General features: G+C 44.5%; 1 protein-coding gene across 9 annotated transcripts in view; it reads right to left on the reverse strand.

Annotated features, from left to right (window-relative positions):
• Positions 1 to 8,249, reverse strand: part of LOC124008799 (neurexin-2-like) — a 1,096,959-nt gene extending 1,088,710 nt beyond the window's left edge. For 8 of the 9 annotated variants that reach the window (XM_046320362.1, XM_046320358.1, XM_046320361.1 and 5 more), the window contains exon 1: positions 8,042 to 8,249. The gene's annotated coding sequence lies outside the window, so the exon portion shown is untranslated. The remainder of the gene's footprint in view (positions 1 to 8,041) is intronic. The other variant, XM_046320364.1, reaches the window with a different exon arrangement.
• Between the last annotated feature and the right edge of the window lie 353 nt (positions 8,250 to 8,602).

Raw genomic sequence — 8,602 nt, forward strand, 5'->3', positions numbered from 1 at the left:
TGAGAGGAAAACTACTACAACACACACACACACACACACACACACACACACACACACACACACACACACACACACACACACACAGTTTCCACTGGACCATAATCGGAATATGCCGAGCAAGACGTGCATTACCTACTACTACTGTCACGGTTATAGAAAAAATGCAGTCCCAAGTGCCATATGGAAAACGCCATATCATTAGAGCCATGATTAATGAAGCAAGACGTCGACAGCAGTCCAACAAGAAGGTAACTATGAATAATTTAGGACTTACACTCGAATGTGTTGAGGCAAACCACGAGGGACTACTAAAGTAAAGCCAGAAGACTGCAGGCAGCTTACACACAATCAACCTAAACCGTTCCAGGGAGGTTCGCTCGGAACAAAAACCAACCAGCAAGAAACAGAGATGCAGTAGAATCAACAAAGAGCAAGATGAAAAGGTCTGAACAATACTGTTTCTCCCTCCATTTACTTTTTTCCCCCCGTTGCCATGAGGGAGCTAGCCAAGTCTTGGAGATTTATGTTTGGCAACAGAACCACAGGGTTACACACTGAGCAGTGAGCAACTAGGACAATCTGCCGGTCTTGCAGATCTTACCCAGTCTGGGGAGCCTTGGAGAAAATTGCTTGGCAAGAGCATTGAATCGATAAACCTTCCGAAAAAGTTTGGTAGGCTTGGGAGGAGATGACCTTTCTCTCTCCACAACGTCTGTATTTACACGTCCGTGTGTCTGTGTGCGCGGGTGCATGCGTGTTTCCCGAATGCACGCGTGTGAAATAGCATGAGAAGTAGAGGGGACAGAGATCTTGATGAGACTGGCCCGTACCAGCAAAGGGAGAGAGGGAGAGTGCAACAGGGGAAGAGAGATAAGGAGAGAGGGGGAGACAGAGTGCAACAGGGGAGGAGGCAGAGGGAGATAAGGGGAGACAGAGTGCAACAGGGGAAGAGAGAGAGGGGGAGACAGAGTGAAACAGGGGAAGCACTAGTATTTATAGAGTCCGAGAGAGGAGAGCTGTCAGATCGGGCACTGATCTGGAGCCTGAGCAAAGAAACCACACACACACAAAACACATTTGCACCATAAACATCTAGACACACATTTTCTACACAAACATCTACACACACACACACATAACTAGAGTGTTATTCTGGGTCCTCACCAGGGAGCAGAAGCACAAGCCACCACCAAAACAGTTCACACACCGGGCCAAATGTTGAATCACAGCAGATTGAAGAGGGAGAAAACTGCTGACAAATATGTACTCTGCCATTGGGAAATTAATGGAATATTAACTTGGATCACAATATGTGCTAAAACCCTATTAATAACTGCTGATAAGAGAGACACGGGTCCCCCCAAAAAATGGTGATCCCTGATAATCAATCTTTGGATGGAGTTTGAGAACTGGAGAGGGTTGTGGGAATGTTTGGGGGACGTGGTGTTGATGAGAAACACCATCGAGAGTTATTATGAGGAGAGCATGTGTGGACTGTTAAGATACAGTGGTAGTAGGTACAGTACATGTCATTGATGCACTTCGGTGATCCCTTATGTATATTCAGAGCTCGGGCTTATTTCACTAATGCAAGGCATCGAAAAGTACACAATGCTGGAATATTGAGTGAGATTGAATCCCAAATAATGAATAAACCCCCAAGTACTTCAGATTGGAGTCAGTCAGAAATGTTCTCAACCGATCAGACTGGATTGTTATTGAAATGGGGTGGAGGGGGAGAGAGCTGTGACTCGTCTTTTGAGTTACCTCGCTCTCTGGTAGAAGCCTCTGACACATCCCGACCGATCACATCTCGGCTTTTTCCCTTCAAGACCAGAGCACAGAGCGCCCGGGCGGGCAGAACATGGACTACTATGACACAGCCTCAATCGCCCCCGACGACCAAAATAAAAACAACACTGGGGCCGCCATTAGAGAAACTCAGAACAACAGAAAGTGACAGTAAGATGGGTCATCGTGCCCCCTGTCAGAAAAGTTTTACTTTTAAAAAAGTATATATATATATTCACACAGCAATTTGAGGACATTCAATTGATTTTATTTTTGATTTTCAAAATTTCATGGCCAAGACAGCAAGTCACCACTTATCCATTTATACACCTAATCTCATCTGACTCATCACAAAGGCGACGGGATGCAGATAATTGCATGACCTCACTCGTTCATCCAATGTCCAATGGTTGTGTGTAGTCTGTGAATGGGTGTCATACCTGCCTGTGTTATACTATGCTCCCTTGTCATCTCCAATCAGAATCCAGCAGTATCTATGATGGGCTGGTGCTGATTAAGGCACGCTCTTTGCACAAACCCAATAGAGGCCGTCGTCGCCCCACTGGCCCATTCTAAGAGGCCCTATTGTGGCTGGTGAGCACCTCACCCTCTCCTGAAGAGGACCCTTTGTGCTTCTCAAATAGGCTTCCCTTGCAGCCGCATGAAGGGAAAAAAGTGCAACTCTCTGATATTGTGCCACACAGCCAGTGCGTATCTCAACCACTATCGCCCTCCTCAACCCCAGGCCACCTGTCTCTTTCTTCCCAAGTGTGGGGACAATCTAGACCTCATTTCGTCCAATGAATAGCATGGAAAGGTACGGGTGAATTCTGGGATTGAGCTATACTGTGACTCGATCCCTCTCGCAGTCTAGGTGAAGGGAACAACCTATGTGTTCCTTCTTTTCTTCCGTCGGAATGGTTTTGTGAAGTGGTACACAGGAGCAGACGACTGAGGAGACAGAGAGAAGGGACTGGCAGACGGAACAAAGAGAAAGTATTGTATTGTGTCCTTGGCTGAAGCTCTGCATCTCCGAGATGAGTCACGTGCAAGTCACTGCTAAGAAATAAAAGATCACCGTGATCTAGACTGACGATTGTGAACCTTTCCCTATTCCCTCCGAACTTCCGGGTCCCATCTATCCGACGACATCGGCATGGATTCAAGGCTGTGTCCGAGGCTTGGTCACTCCTAAGTAGGCAGCTATCAATATCAGAAAAAAATGAGTAGAGTCCAACTCTATTGATATTGAACGTCACCGACTGGAATGGATGCAAATCTACTACTCTACTGCCTCTCTTCCAATACACACCGCTTCCAGTACCTAATGTATACAGTACACAACAGACAGTACACAATGCTTCCTTATGACCCTTTCCAAACAGCAACAATTAACATGTCCCATTGGCTCCCCCTGTTGATGTCTTTCGTTGGAAATGAGTACCCGAAGACAATTGACTGATCTTTCCAACCATTGGGGCAGATTAGCTTGTGAACTCCTATAAAGTGCAGGGTGTTAGCATTGGCGTTGAATTACTGACCCCCTCTACAGCTAACGGCGCGAACAGTCGATAAAGGGGTTTTTACCACTGTGTCTCAAAAAGGTAATGTCCCCAGGGCGGTGGCAAACCTAATAAATCATCAACGGAGCGCTTACTTCATTCTGTTTGCCCAACAGTTGCCCTTCCGAAGGCAGGCGAGGTGGAGTATTTTTAAACCAGAGAAAGCAGCTGTCTTTTTGTACTGGAGTAATTTAGGTTAAATAGCTCGCTGGAGGGTGCTAACGCGATGCGTCACACCTGGAATGCAAACCCCAAACACCCAGGTCTGGTGAGTTCTAAAGATCTGTGGTATTATGACAGCAGAAGGTGGAGGAGAAGGAGGAGGGAAGGGAGGATAAAAGCATGTAGCCTCCATCTTGTCTTTATTATTGATATATTTTTATGCAAATAGTGTATATCAAATGTGGCTTTTGCCAGAGGTAAATTAGTTAATTGGCTATGCGTTGCTGTTTTGGGGATAACTTCGAAATGAAAAGGTTTTACTTCATTCAACTACTCAGAAAATCGTGCCATGCATGATTAAACCATACTTGTGAAATCCAGTGAATGAATTACGACCGAATCTTGGTGGAATTATAGATGTTTTTATTTTCTTCATTGCGTTTATACGGTACAGGGGCTTTTGAACTGCAGTCCCTTTGGTGTATCAATTAGAAGACCAAAGGCAAATTCTGAGAATATCCCTTTGTCGTTCATCCACCAAATCCAGGAAATAACTTCAAAACGTAACATCCCCAAAAAGCCCCCAAACCAACTGCCTGCCATTATTCCTTGTGGTATGACTCTTTCCAAGCCTACCATTCAATCTTAACCAGCACATCCAGAGGGAAGTACCCAATCAGATCAATCAAAACTCCACTCCATATTCTCTCTTTCAAGGATCCAGCCAATCAGTGTGGAAGACAGTGAGGGGTCTTTAAGTACATTGCTACATCATAGGGCCTTCTCCATCAGAGGCCTCCCATAACTCCCTCTGCTCTGCTTAAATCAAGGCACTGACTGAGACTGAGGCTGGAGCAGACAGAGCAGGCAGGCAGGGCACGTCTCCCCTCATCACAGATACATAGACACAAATGAGGGAATGGAGTGTGGAGGTGGGTGGAAAGAGGGGTCATTGTATTCCGTACCATCCCCTTATCTTTGCAACTGAAAGTGTCTGCTTGTCTGCCTTGTACCTCCCCCTCAGCACGTCTGCTCATTCCTTCATTGGATGGAGGGATTGATGGAGGGATGAAAGAGTAGGAGTAGAGAGTTAATGAGGCAGATTGCTCTCGTCGCTGCGGTGTTAGGGATTACAGGGAGATTACCGTTCCTGATTCTCCCTCTCTCGTTCCTCGCGATCCTCCTCCTCGCTCTCTTTCTTCCTTTCTCTCCCCCTCTCTCCCTCCCTGACAGTGATGAACCAGAACAGGAGGTCATGCCAGTGTCAGCCTAGCAATGGCCTAGCGATGGGGCACGTCTCAAACGAGGTGCGTGAGAGGCACCCGTGATGTCTGTGTCAGGGAAAGGGCAGCTATTTAGAACACAGTGGATAGGATTCCGGAGGCCTCGTGTCTGACATCTTGCTTTATGAACCTCTCCACTACAGTAGAATACCAAACAAAGTATCCTGAAATTAATCACGCGGTTGACATTTTAGAGATGATGCCCCTCTCTTGCCCATTATCAAACCAGTATAGAGAAGAATAGAATACGATATAATAGAATGCAATACAACACAATAGAACTTATAGGTTGGGGGCCTACTTCCTTGAGGTACGTGAATAAGTCCGATTTTCAAAAAGCCTAATTTAGAGGCTATCCAATGTACCAATGCATGCTGATTGCAGAGGCCTTTAAATGAGGCTAATTATTGGAGTTCAAACACTGGCAGATTTGTATGGCCTTTTGTACTCAGGAAAGCTGCATGTCAGTGGATAAGAGCAAGCAAAGCCAGGCAGGAGACCTTAAAATTCCATTTTTGCACTCACAGAATAACAAATGGTGAAAAGGTCTGGAACAATTATTCAAATCAGCGGGAATTTGCAATTATTATAAGTCATCTCAGCCCATAATAGCAATGTTAAGCACCCTCCATAAAGCACAGTGAGTAAAACAATAGGGAGAGAAAGTGTGCACATGGGCCCTGCAGTTCATCCTCTGTTGGCAGCACCACCGTGTTAAATATGTAGGCATATTAGAAGAGATGCTAATTAGGGGCTATTAATTGACTATTCACTCACTGTCAGTCAAAACAGCTTTAGAGGACACAAACGTCAATAGCATGGCCTGAATGCCCTGAAAGAGCACTCCAAATCAATAGCTTGTGACACGGCGATCACATTTCAAATGGTTGAATTCATTTTCTTGGTTGCATTTCCCTTTAACACAATGGTGAGAGGAGCTGGTCATGCAAGTGATTCATGGAATATTGTTTCAACTTGGGTCAGCTACAAATCAACCTAGCCGAATAACATCCCAAGCTGAAATAGAGAGTAAGAAGAAGAGAACAAGAACATAATAGATCTGAGGAGTGGTATATAAGGCCATGCAACTGGCTATAAATTTGCAATAGATGCTCTCACTACAGAACGGCCATCATTACCAATGATTTGTCCCAGGGGTCCGTATTTGAATTAGAAGCCTGTTCGAGCGTTAATCAACTCCAAGCTTCCAACCTAGCCCTGGGTATTCCCTATGTAGCACTATTGTTCATATAAAGGTAACCATTAACTGTCGTTGAACACAGTATTTTTCTCTCTCTGATATTGGCAGGGATGGGCAACTTTTTTTTTTTTTTTTTGGAACTCAGTCGGGGTCTCAACTTCCGTTTGAATAGTAGAATACACAAAGTGCATTTGTTTTTGCATCAGCCGTTTCTCTTGTTATGGCCGTCACTGACAGTCACTCAATTAGCTCATGTAAGTAAGTTAGTCTAGCGGCCAGCTATCTAAACTTGTAGTAATCGTGGTCGAATTACCGACCAGGGGTGCCCATTGATTTTGTTAGTCACTCTCACTCAGATATCATATTCAAAAATGTAAACATTCCTCTCCACCCTATGGCAAATTGTGTTCGCTGTCAGTGTTACCGGAACTAAAATTGCTCAGTTGGCCCAAACTTAAAATAAAGATTAGGGACACCCACGGTGATTTTAAAATACAATGTCTAAAACGGACATATTTGAGACATCAAATATGCAAATTGAAAATGTTAAAAGCACTGTGGGTTTCCCTAACCTTTTTCGTTCCTAAGTATTTTCAGGTTGGATCTAAGTTTTGGCCAACACAACATGTTAAGATCAGCTGACACTTTTACAGTGTAGAATGGCAGGAATTTAGCTGTAAAACCGGATTTTTTTCTCTCCGGTGGCCCCCACCATGATCAAAGATGACCGTTCCTGCCCTAGACGGTTACGCACCCCAGTGGGCTAAGGTATAGCGGCATGGTAGAAAGCATTTCATTCGCAATTGCAGATATGATGCCACTCTCTCAAATGTGCGTATTTGTCATTAAAAATGTAAACCAAGCTATAATTATGTAATCTTCTATATCTGTTTGTAAGTAAATGCAACTACAACGAAATCGTGTTGGAATCATATTTTGCTGCCAGAATTGTAACGCAATGGTCCAGAGACCGGACAATGCGTGGCCTCGAATGGCCTGATTGAAGGTGTTGTGAACCTATTAAAGCCTTAAAATATAATTGTAGAGAGCCAAAGAAAACGAATTTAATGAAGCCCATGTTTTGAACTTCAATGGCTCTCTCCTGAGCACCCAAATCGAGCCTCCAGTATATCAAACCAATAAATGCTTCCTTTCAACGATTTGGAAAAGGTGTCACTGAAGGGAGAAATCGTTATAACGACAATAGACTGAGAAGAATATGGATGAAGTATTATTATTGTCTCATTCACTGCAGCAAGAAGCATATGACTATGTTTCTGAACTTGGTCCGATACAGCAGCCTTCTGTGGACGTAGGCTAAAGACAGACTGGGCAATAAAAAGACGCACGCGTCTCACAATTGATTCTCGGATCATCACATGTAATATTTCAACCGTAAGTTGTATACATTTTCACAGTAATCACATTCCTCACATTTTTTCTGACCCTGTGAACATTTCAACTCACTCCCCGGTGTTTATTTTCTAATGTTTCGGGAATGTAGCCTACTGCAAACTCAAGACCCCGCAGCGATGGTCAAAAAATGCAAGTGCGAGATATGTTCCCTCCGCCCGATTCCCTTCCGCCACACCAGCAATATGCACGTTTAAAAAGCTATTAGCAATGTGGGAAATCTCTGAAGACGCTGCGTGACAAATTCGGAACCCAGAAAAAAAGAACAGCGGTCTGCCCGTTTAGGATATGGTTTATCCCAAAGGACACCGCTGCCAGGTCCGTCTAATCCCCTCCACAATATTGACCCGTTAAGCATTATTCCACCTACAGTCACGAATACATTCTGCTCAAATGAAACTGTGTCTTATCATGACAACTTTCTAGCCTCTCTTTCAACACAAAACATTATTTCAGAACGTCAGTCGACAGCAAAAAGGTCCATAATCTGACATAACCATTCTCTGATGTTTGTCACACTGTCGGAACATCCAAATCCAGCTTCCAGCACAGCAGCACTATCAGAAAACGCAGACGCAAAGGAATTGTGACCACAGCTAAATGTATTGTGTAAAAAATTAAGTCCTTACTTGTGTCTTTCTGAAATCCTTCCCGATAACTCTCCAGACTTCAACGGTGTAATATTCCTGGACGTGCCGCTTATTTTGTTATCCAGTGCATGAAGCAGATCAGAATGCAGTTTTTTCTTCTCCAGCTAGCAGATGCGAAATGAGCCAGCCCAGCCGTTCCACCTGCAACCGTGGAATAGAAGAGACAGCATCAGCACCGCACTGGAGCCCGCCCACCGCGACACGCCCGGCCCCAGCTAGTCTACTTCCAACCAAGGCAAGGGAGGAGTTGGAGAAATAGCCCCTTCGGTTTTGTATGGCTACGTTTACGCAGGCAGACCAATTCTGATCTCTCCCCCCCCCCCCCACTAATTAGTCTTTTGAACAATCAGATCAGATCAGCTCTGATGAAGATCTGATGTTAAAACATCTGATTTGACTGGTCAAAAGATCAGAATTGGGCTGTCTGTGTAAACGTAGCTGTGGCCATGCGGATAAGATCATACTAACTGTGAACATTTGTGTTTGTGAAAGAGCTAGCCTATGTACCTTACCTCAAGTGTTAAAACAATGACTGAGAAT

This window comes from Oncorhynchus gorbuscha, linkage group LG21 (genome assembly GCF_021184085.1).
Source record: "Oncorhynchus gorbuscha isolate QuinsamMale2020 ecotype Even-year linkage group LG21, OgorEven_v1.0, whole genome shotgun sequence".
NCBI classification, from domain to species: Eukaryota; Metazoa; Chordata; class Actinopteri; order Salmoniformes; family Salmonidae; genus Oncorhynchus; species Oncorhynchus gorbuscha.